Source organism: Chrysemys picta, chromosome 20, assembly GCF_011386835.1.
Source record: "Chrysemys picta bellii isolate R12L10 chromosome 20, ASM1138683v2, whole genome shotgun sequence".
Classification (NCBI taxonomy): domain Eukaryota; kingdom Metazoa; phylum Chordata; order Testudines; family Emydidae; genus Chrysemys; species Chrysemys picta.
In genome coordinates, this window is record NC_088810.1 from 23650943 (window position 1) to 23667522 (window position 16580).

At 47.7% G+C, this 16580-nt stretch overlaps 1 long non-coding RNA gene across 1 annotated transcript; it reads left to right on the forward strand.

The window, feature by feature from the left end:
* Positions 1–6373: 6373 nt before the first annotated feature.
* LOC135976768 (uncharacterized) lies at positions 6374–15939 on the forward strand. The gene is made up of 3 exons (XR_010594058.1): positions 6374–6510; positions 13788–14599; positions 15335–15939. It is a non-coding gene; the product is annotated as an uncharacterized LOC135976768 (long non-coding RNA).
* Positions 15940–16580: the final 641 nt, after the last annotated feature.

The window sequence follows — 16580 nt, forward strand, 5'->3', positions numbered from 1 at the left end:
TTTGAATTTGAATTTTCCCTTTCTTAGTATATGTGGTAAACAGAGCTGAATGTGGAACCTGGCTACCCCACAGCTGGTTTCTCAGTGCAGCGGTGCCTTGCAGCTACCGTTCGTACGGACAGAGGATGGTTTCCCAGGGAGAGGCGAATTTGCTGTGTGGTGACAAGAGAGGGAGGATTAAGGAAACACCAGGACAGGGGAACTCTCGTGAACTCTCCATTTTAATGTCTCACATTTACAACCGGAGACCGAAGCAAGAAGCCGAGGGGTAAAATTATCCCAGCGTCAAGGTACAAATCGTATTTCTCACCCGCGCTGATAACAACATCAGGGATACAAGGCCAATTGAGAAGAGAAGGGGGAATTTGCAGAGGCCGATAGTGAAAGGAGGGCATGCAAAGCTTTACAAATTCCAGGTGAGCTCAGGACAACGCGCAGAGAGCTGGCAATGGGTTTGACATTCTGTGGGGTTTTGTCTCGATCCGTTCTGAGCCCAGTTACTTCAGCTTCTGGCAGGGCACCTTGCAGATCTTCTGCTGCTGCTGCTGCTGGCAGTGCTGCTGTGGTTTCCCATGGCAAGACCCTCCGCTGTGGCAAGATGATCCTCCACCATGACAAGATGAACCTCCACTGCTATGGCAAGAAGACCCTCCGCTCCCATGGCAAGATGAACCTCCACTGTGGCAAGAAGAACCTCCACCACTATGGCAAGAGGATCCGCTGCTGTGGCATCCTCCGCTGCTGTGGCAGCCGTCTTGTTTGTGGCAGTGGTCTTTCTCCTGGCGGGAGCACATCTTTCTGCAGCTTGGGTAACCCTGAAAGAAAGAGACAGCCATCCCTCAGTGCGTGCGAACACAAGAGGAACCTTTGTGGAGATCCCACTTCCTTCCAATGCAGAATACACAAGACGTTGCTTTATGAAATGTTGAATGGAGAAGCCAGGAGGCTTTTCAACCTGAAAGTTCTGATCCCCAGGGAGGAGATGAGAAGATATCTAGGAGGCTCCCATCTCAGTCATCCCATCCCCATGTAAACAGATAAATAGATACTGCAAGTACTCCATAGATAAGCTTCTCTCCCTTTCTTCTATAGCAGCATAATGCTGTCTGCTCTCTCTATTTTGGCATCGCAATATTTAGCAGATTCCTGATAACGAGCGGCCCAGATTAGAAGTGAAAAGTCTCAAGTATTCAGGGAGAAGTTTGGGGGCACAATGAGAGTCCAGAGTCAGATTCAGTGCACCACATCCTCAGCTGGTGTCTATCGACACAGATCCATTAAAATATATCCCCTTTTATATTTTCCAGTTATTTTTTATTTATTATTTGTCCTGTATTATCGCTGAGGTCCCCTATCATCACCCAAGGCCCCAGGGTGGTAGGTGTTGTGCAACCACAGAAGACAAACATGGTCCCTACTCTGAAGAGCACTGCAATCTATGTAGAAGACAAGGGACGGGAAGTGGCTATACGAGATGAGGAGCATAAAGTAACAATGCAAAAATATTGGTCAGCATGAAGTTTTGCAGCTGAAACTACAAATAAAGTTATTTTCCATTAATAGGCAAAGAGATTCAGCATAATCGGACTTACCCTATTCACCTCCAGGAACGTGAAAAGAGAACTGAAGTGAAGTGAGTGGAGAGCTGTGGGGTGCCAGACCTTTTATACCATGTGGGATCTATCCTTCCGGAAATGAGACACAACCTACCGATAGTGACTTCTTTGTTTATCATCTCAAGCCTGCAGTAATTACCCAAAATATTGCTTTGCTGCTTTGACTCATGGTTGTATCAGTGGATCTATCTGTCTCCTGTAGGCCATCCATATTTCCGATTGGTGCATGAAAATGTTAATTCCAGCCACACCTGCTGTGACATACAGGCAGGTATGGGGAAAAACCGGTGATGTTCATTGGGGGTTTGCAAAGTCTCACTGCTCTGTTAATTGTTTCAAACCCCAACATTTTGGGGGAGTTCAGATACTACTGTGATGGGCCGCAGCATAAAATCAAAACTAGAGAGAGAATGGTAGACAGAGAGAGAAGCAATTGAAGCGTTTGCTTCTATCAAAAAAAGGAACCAAAAAGTTGGTGTTACGTTATATCTGTGAGGATCTAGACTTTCTGGGGGTGTAACAGAATGTTAAGTATGTGAGCAGGTTATATTATTCCTATTGAATTTTGCTATCTTATATAAATGCAACAAAAGAGATGTTGTAATAAGTAGCATCCCAAGAGGGGGTGTTTGAGTAGGCTAGTATGTTTACGTATGGAACGATACCTAGGAATTAAGGCCCAGAGTTTTATAGGTTTCTAACCCCGGGACAGCAAACATTTACTCAGGCGTCTTAACAGGAAAAGTCATGGACAGGTCACGTTCCATCCATTTTTGGTTATTGCCCATGGCCTGTCTAGGACTGTTAGTCACAATCCCCATGACTAAATCTTAGCTTTCATCACTGGAGGTGTCATCTCACCGGGAAGCCAGGCTTGCCGAAGAGAACGGGTGCACGAGGCAGCCCAAATACAGCTCCCATGAAGCACTGCAGCAGCTACAGACCAGAAATATATCGGTTATAATAGATCAAGGAAACCTTCAAACTTCCCACAGAAAAACCTCCCGTTTCCTGATCAACTCTACTTACGGCTATTCTCCCTTTATTCACCCTTTATAAACCAATTAGACATGGAACTTCATTAGAAACCTAGAAAACTCTGGGCCTTAATTCCTAAATATCATTCCATAGGTAAACATGCCATCCTACTCAAACACCCCCTCTTGGGATGCTACTTATTACAACATCCCTTTGGTTGCATTTATGTAAGAGAGCAAAATTCAACTTTTTGGTTCCTTTCTTTGATATAAGCAAACTCACTCCTGCCCATCACAGTAGTGTTTGAATGCCCCCACAGTTTTGGGGTTTGAAACAATTAACAGAGCAGTGAGACTTTGCAAACCCACAATGAACATCACACCGGTTTTTCCCCGTACCTGCCTGTACGTCACACCAGGTGTGGCTGGAATTAACATTTTCATCCACCAATCGGAAATATGGATGGCCTACAGGAGACAGATAGATCCACTGATACAACCATGAGTCAAAGCAGCAAAGCAATATTTTGGGTAATTACTGCAGGCTTGAGATGATAAACAAACAAGTCACTATCGGCAGGTTGTGTCTCATTTCCGGAAGGATAGATCCCACATGGTATAAAAGGTCTGGCACCCCACAGCTCTCCACTCACTTCACTTCAGTTCTCTTCGCACGTTCCTGGAGGTGAATAGGGTAAGTCCGATTATGCTGATTCTCTTTGGCTATTAATGGAAAATAACTTTATTTGTAGTTTCAGCTGCAAAACTTCATGCTGACCAATATTTTTGCATTGTTACTTTATGCTCCTCATCTGGTATAGCCAATTTCCATCACTTGTCTTCTTCCTAGATTGCAATGCTCTTCAGAGTAGGGACCATGTTTATCTTCTGTGGTTGCACAACACCTACCACTGTCGGGCCTTGGGCGATGATAGGGGACCTCAGCGATAATACAGGACAAATACTAAATAAAAATAATAACTGGAAAATATAAAAGGGGATATATTTTAATGGATCTGTGTCAATAGACACCAGCTGAGGTTGTGGTGCACTGAATCTGGCTCTGGACTCTCATTGTGAACACAAACTTCTCCCTGAATACTTGAGACTTTTCACTTCTAATCTGGGACACTCGTTATCGGGAATCTGCTAAATATTGCGATGCCCAAAGGGGAGAACAGACAGCATTATGCTGCTATAGAAGAAAGGGAGAGAAGCTTATCTATGTAGAACTTTCAGTATCTATTTATCTATTTACATGGGGATGGAATGGATGAGATGGGAGCCTCCTAGAAAACTTCATCTCCTCCCTGGGGATCAGAACTTTCAGGTTGAAAAGCCTCCTGGCTTCTCCATTCAACATTTCATAAAGCAACGTCTTGTGTACTCTGCATTGGAAGGAAGTGGGATCTCCACAAAGGTTCCTCTTGTGTTCGCACGCACTGAGGGATGGCTGTCTCTTTCTTTCAGGGTTACCCAAGCTGCAGAAAGATGTGCTCCCGCCAGGAGAAAGACCACTGCCACAAACAAGATGTCAGCGGAGGATGCCACAGCAGCGGATCCTCTTGCCATAGTAGTGGAGGATCTTCTTGCCACAGTGGAGGTTCATCTTGCCATGGGAGCGGAGGGTCTTCTTGCCATAGCAGTGGAGGTTCATCTTGTCATGGTGGAGGATCATCTTGCCACAGCGGAGGGTCTTGCCATGGGAAACCACAGCAGCCCTGCCAGCAGCAGCAGCAGCAGAAGATCTGCAAGGTGCCCTGCCAGAAGCTGAAGTAACTGGGCTCAGAACGGATCGAGACAAAACCCCACAGAATGTCAAACCCATTGCCAGCTCCCTGCGCGTGTCCTGAGCTCGCCTGGAATTTGTAAAGCTTTGCATGCCCTCCTTTCACTATCGGCCACTGCAAATTCCCCCTTCTCTTCTCAATTGGCCTTCTATCTCTGATGTTGTTATCAGCGCGGGTGAGAAATACGATTTGTACCTTGACGCTGGGATAATTTTACCCCTCTGCTTCTTCCTTCGGTCTCGGGTTGTAAATGTGAGACATTAAAATGGAGAGTTCACGAGAGTTCCCCTGTCCTGGTGTTTCCTTAATCCTCCCTCTCTTGTCACCACACAGCAAATTCGCCTCTCCCTGGGAAACCATCCTCTGTCCGTACAAACGGTAGCTGCAAGGCACCGCTGCACTGAGAAACCAGCTGTGGGGTAGCCAGGTTCCACATTCAGCTCTGTTTACCACATATACTAATAAAGGGAAAATTCAAATTCAAACATGCAGGGCTAGTAAAGTTATTTCCTTTGGGTGTCATGCATAAGAACCATACTACAAACCTTCTAGAAAAAGTGCACTTCAAAAAAATGTTCCATTCTTCTTCTGAGTAATGGTGGCCAAGATCATCCAGGCTGTAATCCTGACTCCACAGGAATCAATGGCAAAATTCCCCAAGTGTTCAGGGAGCCATGATTTCCCCGCCCCGCCCGCCCACCCACACACGCAATCTTTAGGGTTTCTTAAAGCGGCACCCCTTTGCCTGCATCTCTGCAGAGGGGATTGAAAGGATTAAATGGCAGCTCTGGGCTTTACTTCCACGTGGGGGATCCCCCTTCTGACCTCTAACCCTCCCCAGCCCAAAGGCAAAATAGAGGAAATTAATAAAATGTTGAAGAAAAAGAAAAAACAAAACCACCCCCCGTCCAAGCCCAGTTTTGACCCAGAAAGGAAGACGCGCCAGTGTCGTTACACCGGGAATTAATTTGACCCAATGGGTTCAAACTCGTGAGGGTTTTGGGGACGGTGTGCTCTGATCAGGGCGGGGCTGGAGGAAGATGCTTTCAGCGGTGGCAGTTCGGATGGGCGGGAGGAGAAAGGAATCCGGAAGGCTGGAGACCATCCGCTAGCGGTATTGCCAACCCCAAACGTTCACAAATCAGGCCCCCCAATATCATGAGGTGACGTTTTTAAAAGATTATAGAATGTTTTTCACTTTGTCTGTCGAGTTTATGTGATTTCTAACTGGGTGGGCGGTGGGGAGTCGTGCATACCCTGCTCCACATTGCGGGGTACGTATCTGGCCCTGGCCCCGTAGTATCTCAGCATCTTGAAATCTTTGACATCTTTAACCTGTGAGTTAGGATGGTGCCTTTATTCTCATTTCACTGAAGGGTTCAGGGCCTGAAGGGTCAGAATTGCAAAATGCCTTAAGTGATGGACCAGCCTACACCCCCATTTTCAGACGTGACTGGGGCACCAAGAACCCTAAGTCTCATTGAAAATCCACAGGACTGAGGTGATTTTCAGAGCTTTACTCTAAGTGACTTAGCTAAGGTCACACAGGAGGGCCAAGGCAAATAGGGAACGGATCACTGCTCCTCCCAATACCAGACTAGGGCCCTAACCCCCCAGCCATCCCAGCTTGAGAGCCAGGTTGATGTTAAAACCTTCTATTGCAATTTGATATTACACAGGCTTGGCAAAGTATTCCAGGGACAAAATGAGAAACCCTATTACAGGCGAAAGAGGGAGAATGCAGCTCTTTTGGAGTCATAGACCCCAATCCGCAGAGGGATTTAGGCACCTAACTCCCATGGGCCCTATCCCATTCCAGTGGCATCTCTAGCCAGCGCCCCATCTAAGACAGACAATGCTGGTGGCCTGTAGGAGTTAAATGCCAGTTGAAGTAGTCAGCATAACGCCTCCAGCTGTGAAGCAATCAGAAGCAGTTGACCTTATTACGCTCAAAACCTTAAAAAGAGGTTGGGCCCTTCTGCTGGGGAATCTTATAGAGAAACTAGACAGCTTTAGAGAGAGGCAAATGGCTGTATTGCTAGATTGTGTGTCTGTCTGAGGATTTAAGCCCAATGAAGGCAGGCTCCATAATGCACTGTTACCAGCAATTGTGATTTGTACAGCAAGGTTTGTAATGTTTAGTGTCTTTTGTAAAGTCCCAGCTCCTAGTGCTACAGGATGACAGGAGGCTCTCAGCTTTTGTTTTAAAAACCAAAGAGCTTCTCTAGCCCTCAAGTGGTAGGAGACTAACCCCCCATTGAATCTCTCTCTTTAAATTACATTTTAAGCTAGCCCCATGCTTTTGAAAGGCAGGGACTTGGCAACATACTGATAATGGGTTTGGTTTGTGTTTTGTTTTTTTATTCTGGGCCTCCTGTGATGTTTCTCTCTAGCTACACAGGCTCTGCCCCTCAGCTCCCCAATAGCAAGCCCAGATCCTGAAATTCTGTAGAGAAGGAGGCTATTCCTGGATAGAATCATAGAATGTCAGGGTGGGAAGGGACCTCAGGAGGTATCTAGTCCAAGCTCCTGCTCAAAGCCGGACCAATCCCCAGACAGATTTTTACCCCAGTTCCCTAAATGGCCCCCTCAAGGATTGAGCTCACAACCCTGGGTTTAGCAGGCCAATGCTCAAACCACTGAGAGCCTGTGGCTATTCTAGCTCACAAGCCAATTTCTCAGCTGGTGTAACTCAATGCAGCTCCATTGATTTCAATTGCTGCCAACTGAGGGTCGGGTCCTAGCTGTGAACTCCAGTCACAGCACTGCTGCTTTGCAATGCGGCTGCCAGTTGGAAATCTAGGCGCTCTCGGGGATACAGAAAGGTTTTGGACACTGAATTCTTTTCACAGTGCAATAGATTGATTTATTTTTTCCCACTTGCCCAATCCTGTGTTTATTTCAGGAGTAGAAAAATGGTACAATGTACGCTGGGATAAGATAGCCGGATCCCTTCTCCCTAGAGTAACTTCATTCAATTCCATGGAATTACTCTTGACTGACACTGGTCTGAGCAGGGTAAAGTGAGTGAGGTGCCTCTCTGTAGTGGCTAGTCAACTGGAGGATAACAACCTACTGTAGCTGGCAGCTAATGTGGTTAGTTCTTTAAGGTAAATGGTAGAAATCTGTGTCTGATATTCAAACCTAGGCTTTAATACCTCACACAAGGGGTTTTTACAGAGGAAAAATCAGGCCCACCTAATGGAGACAGTGGGCCAAATTCTTGCTCGATAAAAGAAATACAAAACTCCTGCTGAGGTTTGCATAGCAGCTAGTGTCTGGTCACACAAAGGGTTCGAACCAGAGACCTCCCAAATGTAGATCAATTTGTAAAAGCAAGTGCTCTCAAGGAGCATATACATATCTATATAATTAAAAAATACTGACCTCATTACTGTAGTATCTGTGCATGTTGCAATTATTGGTGGACTTTTGTCCATTTCATCAATGGGAAACTGATTCACAGACTAGACTAAGTGACTTGCCCAAGGTCGTTTAGGAAGTCTGTGGCAGAGCCAGTAACTGAACCCTAATTCCAAATCAGTACCCTAGCTGTTAGACCACCCTTCCTACCTCCTAGCAGCTGTAGCAGACCTTTATTGCCTATGGGTCAGATGGAGGCGTGGTATGTAGTACACCCTGAAATGCAGTCCCCATCAATGTTTATGTATTTATTTTTAGTAATTTCAGTTTAAATAACTAATAAGATGTCTCTCCAAGGCTGGAAGGCCCTCAACATGTTTAAATCTGAGCAACATTAAAATGATCAGTTTAACAAGAGCTCAGCCAGCCAAAACTCATACAGAAACTCCTGTCACATGTTTGTTGTCTAAGTGGCTTACCCAGAGCCTTTACCACCTATTGTTCGGTGAGGTTTTTGGAAGAGTTTGTGTGTTTTGAACAATGCTCATGTTACAGCAGATCAAAAGTTTTCCAGTGGGATGTTTTAGCCTCAGAAAATGCTGGTTCGATTAAATCCGAACCTTTTGAGGGCACACAATGTTTTGGTGAAATTTTCTATAGGAAATTATCACTACGTTTCCATCTGATCGTAAGTTATCGATTATGATAGAGTTTCACCTTACTGCAACAAAGTGTTAGGATGAGGAAGACAAAATATTTCAGAACGTTTGATTTTTTCCAAAAAGCCCCAGCTTCCTACCTTGTCATCCCAGTTTGGGGCCAAATGAAATTTCAAAATCTTGGAATTTCCCAGGAGGTGGCAATTCTGTTTTTCAACCAGCTCTGCTCACTATCTATGCAATCAGCGATGCAAAAACGCCAAGGATTTCCTCTAGGAAACAAAGAGCATTACTTCTCGCTCAACTGAAGCGTACGAAACCCTTAAGACGGGTACAAATGGGCACTAAAATGGTAACATTGGGCCTAATCCAAACCTTGCACCTGAAACGCATCTCAATTTAAATTGGGTGAGACGATCAGGGAGGAAAAAAGCTGCTCTCAAGCAAACCACACTGGGGTGGTGCTTTTTAAAAAGCTGTTCAGTAGCTACCGAGGTGGTGGTGGTTGGGGGGTGCTCTTTTGCCCCGGGGTGAGTACAGTGCTGATTTCCCTCCCTCGGATGGTGGTAAGGAGGCTGGCAGAGCGAGCTTTCACACAAGCTCTCCTGACCACCTGTGCTCGTTAACGGGGTGGCTCTATGTATTCTGCTGCCCCAAGCACGGCAGTCAGGCGGCTTTCGGTGGCGCGCCTGTGGCAGGTCCGCTGGTAACGTGGATTCGGCGGCATTGCTGCAGGAGGTCCGCCGGTCCCATGCCTTCGGCGTACCTCGCCGCCGAAACCGCGGGACCGGCGGACCTCCTGCAAGCATGCCGCTGAAGGCAGCCTGACTGCCGCCCTCATGGCGACTGGCAGGCCACCCCCCGCGGCTTGCCGCCCCAGGCCACACGCTCCATCCTGGGTGATGAGATTCCTAAGTAGCCTGGCACTGCCTGCCATCATCCTCCCCTGCTGCCACGTGAGCTTTCAGTCACTGGGCCCCAAAAGCTGCTGTGAAAATGGCACTTGGACGGGGCTAGATTGCGGCGGTAGGCCCAGCCCCGAACAAGAGTCGGTGAGTGAGGCCTGGTGCTCCTAGAAGCGCTGTACCTCCGAGATGCCCGGCTGAGAATTAGCTCTTCAGCAGCACCCCATTGCCCTAGGGAAGGATGAGGAATAATCTCCTACAGCCCGTTACAGGGGACAGCGCCTCGCCGTACTGACTGGCACCCGGCATGGTGCCATAGTTCCTCCTGCTCACCCCCTCTCTGCACGTTGCCCACTGCTACCGCATCCCGACACGTCCCCTCCCGGAGGAAGGGGCGGGAAGGCAGCACTTGGCAGGCAGCTTCCATATCTCTCCCAGCACCCAGAGCGAAGATACAGGTAGCCCTAAGGGAATCCTTCCCTTCCACCCATTCCCCTGCACACTCACCTTGGGTGAGGCCCATTGTTTGTACCATCAATTAGCAAAAACTCATCCTACATGCATACGCAATCTTGCCTCGGGCAGAGCGCCCTGTCAAGCGGGCTGTGATTTTTTTATATTTTTTTTTTTTGCCTAAAGAAGGACTTCAGCATTTGACTGCAAGCTTGTCAATGGGGATCCACCCAGGCCTATGTATGTCAACCTAGATAATAATAAAAGTGCTCTAATGCGTCGCTAATATTCCAGCAAAACCCCAGGAGCATCAACATAACTCCTCACAAAATAACTCTGCCAGACACCCACAAAACATTCCTGTCCACCCTTCCGTCACTGCAGGAGCCGTGCCCTCCACCCAGCTGAAGTGGGGCCTTCTGCAGCTAGTTCCAGAGGCTCGGGGTATGTCTACCCCGCGGCTGGCCTGTGCTAGCTGACATGGGCTCGCGCGGCGCGGGCAAAGGGGCTGTGTAATTGTGGTATTTGGGCTCCGGCTGGAGCCTGGGCTCTAGGGCTCTGCGAATGTCTACACGGCAGTCAAACAGCCCCTTAGCCAGAGCCCCCGCACACCCAAGTCAGCTGGCCTGGGGCAGCCGTGGCTGTCTAATTGCAGCGTAGAAATGCCCTCCGAGAGAACGTCCTGCCAGCGGTTTAGGACTGCAGTGCCCCTGCAATTCATTGCGAATATCCCAGCAGGTCTGACTTTACTCCAGCACCGGCACGTGGCTCTGTCTCAGGAACAGCGACCGGTTCCCGGCAGCCAGCCAGCTCTCCCAGAGCACAGGACAACCCCTATCGCCGTCTCCACACACGCTAGCTTACCAGGAGTCACCGTCTTCCACAAGGAGCCCCTGGCGGGTTCGGGGATTCCAAGACCAGAGGGGACCATTGTGATCATCTCGTCTGACCTCCTGCAGAGCACAAGCCAGAGACCTGCCCCACAATAATCCCTAGAGCCGAGCTTTGAGAAGAACGTCCAGTCTTGATTCTAAAATCATCCGGGATTGAGAATCCACCACGACTCTCGGTAAATTATTCCAACGGTTATTTACCTTCTAGGTTAAAAATTTACACCTTATGTCCCGTCTGAATGTGTCTAGCTTGGATCATCTCTGACCTTTCTCTGCTAGAGCAAAGAGCCCATTATTAAATATTTGTTCCCCATGTAGATACCTATAGATTGTGATCAAGTCACCCCTGAACCTTTTCTTTGTTAAACTCAGTAGATTGAGCTCTTCACATCACACCTAATCTTCAAATTCAAAGGGGGTCCAGTCCTTCAAACCCTTCCAGATGGATTTTGGCCTCTTGGTTACAATCTCATGTCCGTTTTTGGATCAAAATGAGTCATGCAGCCAGCTCAGGCCGAACCTTTATATCCCAAACTCTTTCTTTGTCTCCTGGGTTTCTTGAACCCAGCCTGTGCAATTCCCCCCAGGGGACGGTGTACCTGTCCCCTGCTCTGCAGTAATTCTTCTTAGGAACGGTGTACCTGTCCCCCGCTCTGCAGTAATTCTTCTTAGGAACGGTGTACCTGTCCCCTGCTCTACAGTAATTCGTTCTTAGGAACGGTGTACCTGTCCCCCGCTCTGCAGTAATTACTCCCCACTGATTTTAGTTCCACCTGGGGCTGGAACATAATCCCTGCCTCACAAAGACGCAGCTAACATACATTCGATGCAAAAGCTATTGAGGGGGTCCATCATATCTGTCAGCCTGACACGCTGCCACCTTTCGCCCAGGCTACGAAACAAGCCTTTGTCTCAAGCAGGTCAAAGCAGCATTTCTGCGCGACGATGGCACCAATGCACTGATTCATTCCTCATTGCCCGCCCGCCCGCAGCAGTCACCGTGTCATCTGTTTGCTATCACAACCAGAACCGGCTAAAGGAGATTGCGCAGGAATTACTGGCTGTAATGAAAGGTTTATGCGACACTCAGCTCAATGATTCAATAACCGGCCCTTACAGAGGCGATCGCCCAGGAGATGATAGAGAGTCATGAGACCAAATGCATGCTGAACATATTTACCACCGAATGCTTGGCTCCAAGCCCAGGAAGAATGAAACTCTTGGTCCGTGCCCACTGCATGCTGGAAGAGTTTCCACATCGACTCCCTCACCAGCATATGTGACCTCCTTTCTGGGATTATCAACAGAGAGGTGCAGTCGCCCTGCGGATTGGAAATCGGCACAGCAGAGTTTTTACTATTTCATGTTGTTTCTATTATTACATTGCACCCGGGAACCACAATGGAGGCTTGGGGCTCCATGGCATTAGGCACTAAACAGAGATGTACCGAAGACAGTCCCTGCAGCTCACAGACTACGTGGCGGACAGGCTGCCACAGGCAGATAAAACAGAGAACGTGGGTGGGAGTGGGCTTGAGGGGGTAGGAAACAATCGAATAAATCTTACTGGCACTGTGAGCGCCTTGGGGCCAGGACCATCTGTTTGGTGTGTTTGTACAACGCCTAGCGCCACGGGGCCCTGAGCCATGCCTGGAGCTCCTAGATGCTACCACGCTGCAAATAATAATCATTCATAATAAACAGCTTAGCAGAAAAGCCGAAGTCATAACTCAACACTAGCCTAGGCGCTGCCAGACAGGGGTGCTCTCTTCCTGGGTCTCTTGCTGGCCGGCTGTCATTTCAACTCTGGGTGCCTTCATTTCCCCCTTTTAAATGCTTAGATTCCACAGTGATGCTGGGCATGATGCAAAGACCTGAATAGAATGGCGGGGGGACGTTGATAAGGGAGGGGGACGCAACTACCATATAACCCCTGGAACGTGGTTGTTCTGGGTCAGAGGAGTGAGGGAGGTGAAGGGGGGAAGGCTGGCCCAGCAGCTGCCCAGAATAGAGCATATTTGTGGATAAATAAGACTTCGGTCCCCTAGCTCGTGAAGACAATGTTGCCTATTGAATAGGACACTGTACTGGGTTCTGTTTGCGGCTCTGCCTCAGGCCTTGCCACAGGCACATCATTCCCCTTCCCGTGCCTCAGTTTCCCCATCTGTAAATGGGGACAATGATACTGAGCTCCATTTGTAAAGCGCTTGGAGATCTACCGATGGAAAATGCTATATAAGAGCTAGGGATTATTATTACTAGAAGCAGGAAAATACACTCCAAATTTTTCTCTGCCCTTGGATTTCCACGAGCGGAACTATTTCCTCCTTCAGTTTATCATTAGAAAGCCTGATATGTTTCAGCCCAAACTTTTAATATAAAGTTACATTAAACAACAGTCTGAATGTACATTTAGAAAGTCAAGAAGCATCTTCCCATAAGATATGGGGCCAAAACCAGAACCATAGATCTGACCAACTCCCCAATGCACACGCACCCGGGGGTTGGGTAACATTCAGGTTACATCTTTATTCATTGCAAATTTAGCCATTCATTCTGTTCATGTGTTGGTTTCCATCCAGGCCAGATTTCCATTGATGTATTCACTGTTCATATGTTCACATGGACAAAATTCAACCCAAGGATTATTCCCAGACCATTTGCTTCAACTCCATGCTAGTCTATTATTAGGATGTTTGGCTGGCCACCAGAGTCACATGGTATTGTGTCTGCTCCTTGAGTGGATGACTGAACATTTCTGAAGAGGAGATCGATGAATGATAAAGACCAAATGATGCCGTTTCTGTTGTGAATGTTCAGAAAATTGTGCTAAAATGCATGAAAATTTGTGGGACTCACAAACACTTTTGTGACTATATGTTGGCCACCCAAATACTCACAAACAACCAATAATGGCCCCCTGGGGACCACTCACATGCTTCAAGGTACGCATGTACTTAAGTAGTTTTGCTGACTCAAGATCGAGAACTAAATATTGGGCCAAAAAACGATTCATGAAAACTTTTTGTTGTTGTTTCTTTTCTTCCACAGTTTGAAACCTTTGACGAACGGAACGTTCTCACAAAGCATTCCTGGGGGAAATAATTGTGCTTTTTTTTTTTCTTCTTCAGAACTTCATCAGGTTTCCTCCACCTTCCTGGGACAACCCCACCGATGACAATGAACCAGACCAGGAAACTAGTGGGGCTTACGAAAGCTTTCTATGGGAGTAAAGCACTTCACCTACTCAGGCTCTTTTGTGAGTCCCACTAGGGGTCTGTCTGAATCTTTAGGCATCTAAATTCTATGTAAGCTGGCCCAGAGGATACATAGACATTGAGGGCCCCGCTCCATCTCAGGCTTTCAAGCCCACCTGATCCCCTGGGACTGAGCTTGGGTGGTCAGCCTAAACTGCTGCCCCAACTGCATTGTCCACACTATTATTTTTAGCCTGCTAGCTCTAGCAGACCTAGCCCTAGTCTGGGAGGCTCACGCCCAGCTCTAGTGTAGACATACCCTAAGTGGTTTAGGATCACAAGTCCCATTGACTTTTCATCCCACTGTGGTCCAGAGCCGGAGGACGGGGATCCAGAACTATGCCCAGCTTTAGGAAAACAGAACCCCACCCCACTGAGACTTTGGGAAATCTAGGCCACCCACGTTTTTCCCATCTCATTTAAGTGCAGGAGAGGCCAGCAATTAAATTCTTATGTGGCACATGAATACCAAAAGATACAAAGGAGAGATACCATTCTGAAGTGAGAATGAGTCATGCAAACAATGCAAATGAGATTAATTGGAGCAGTCTGACTCTAGCTCACCATGCCAGAGAGGTGTTTCACGTCCGGTAAGAGGTCTTGGGAACATATAAAAGGGCTCCCATCCCAACGAGCCTCATTCACTCATCTGCTCTTCTCTTCACGAGTTCTTCTCTGCATTCAGGGTAAGTCTGGGAATCGATCTTGTGCCGCGGAATTCACTGGAAGCGTCACCATTGAGTTCAATGGGTGCAGGATAAAGAACTAATTTAGGTCCTGATTCAGGAAAGTACCTGAGCTCAGTGATTGCCGGGGGTGGGGGGCTTGGACATGTGCTAAAATTGAAGCACATATCTACGTGCTGTCTTGGAGCGGGATGGTTTCCTGAATATGGGCCCCACAGCTTATGTGCTGGGGATCTGTAACAAAATAGAATAGAGTCTGTCTTGGGGCAATGAGGATCTGTAATCAAGTTCTGATCGTCTCCATGGGCCTTTTTGCTGATGCTAAATTCACTTGCTGAAGTTTTATGTAGCTAGGGTGTGTTCAGCTGTGGTTCCCATGCTCAGCCTAAGTCTTCCTCAGAGGTATCCCAACACCTTTTTTTGTGCCCCTTCCAATAGGACGGCATAGTATGCAGCATGGGAACCAGTGCAAAGTGTGCAGCTTCCCCCGGCATCTGGCCAGGAACAATGGCACACAGCTGGAGAAATCCTGCTGGAGACCAGAAGCAGGGAGTAGGTCGGGAGTGGCAAAGATTGCTGGGTGGGCGACCTTGCAGGTCACCACAGGCAGGGTTAATGACCAGTGCTCAAGTACTCAGCGTTCGGGAACCAACAGCTGGTGCGTTAGAAAAAATGGGGATCTCAGGCAGATTCCCTGGTGTTTGCAGCTACCAATGGGTTGTCTCTTTCTTTCAGGGTTACCCAAGCTACAGAAAGATGTGCTCCCGCCAGGAGAAAGACCACTGCCACAAACAAGATACCTGCCACGGGAGCGGAGGAGGGTCATCTTGCCACGGGAGCGGAGGAGGATCATCTTGCCACGGGAGCGGAGGAGGATCATCTTGCCACGGGAGCGGAGGAGGGTCATCTTGCCACGGGAGCGGAGGAGGGTCATCTTGCCATGGGAGCGGAGGAGGGTCATCTTGCCACGGGAAACCACAGAAGCCTTGCCAACAGGAGCAGCAACAGCAGCAGAAGCACTGCTGCCAGGTGCCATCTCAGAAGCTGAAGTAGCCGAGCACAGACCGGCCGGAAGGGAAAATTCTGAGCAGAAACACGCCAACTCACTGCTTGTTCTCATGATCGTACCTTGAATTTGTAAAGCTTTGCATGGCCTTGTAACTATCGTAAATTGCAAGTTGTCTCCTCTCTTCTCCAACTGCTCTTGTACCTCTGAGGCAGTTATGAAACCATGGGAGAAATGTGAATTGTATCTTTATGCTGTAATAATCTAATCCATCCATTTCCTGCTTTGGTCTCCAATGGTGCCTGTGAGACATTAAAATTTGAAGTTCATGAGAGTTCCATTGTCCTTGTGTTTCCTCATGTTAGTCTCTTGTATATGATTGAGCCACCATACAATGTAGATGGTCACATATGACACATTAACCATATCACAAGCATTACACCTACTTCAAGGAACCACTAAGGTCTAGATTTCAAAAATTCTCAGGGCCAGATTTTCAAGTGCTCGGCATCCAAAACTGGGGGTGAGGTTTTCAAAAGTGCTCCGCACCCAACACGTGATCCACACTGCACAACACACAGAACTTTCTCTGGGTTTGCCGGTATCAAACAGCTGGGCAAGCGTTTGGTGTGATGAAGGGAGTTCAAAGGGAAAAGTCAAATGAGCAGAGAGACAACCAGGGCTGTTCTTTTTGCTCAAATCGAATGCTGGTGACACTGGTTCGGTGATTTGTGATAAACCCTAAATGGCTGCAAAAAAAATTCTCCACTCTAAGAATAATGCGTGTATCGCTGCTGTGATCGCTGCTAGTCCCAGTGACACCAGAATTTTTAAGAAGGGGACGTTTTTCATAGGTGTAAGTATTTTGTGTAGCCTGAAAGATGCTCCTAAAAAATCTCCTGGCTTTTCATTGTGAAAAATATGGTCCCTTCACTGAAGTGGAGCGTAGACCTGTGCTAACTCTGAATTTCACCC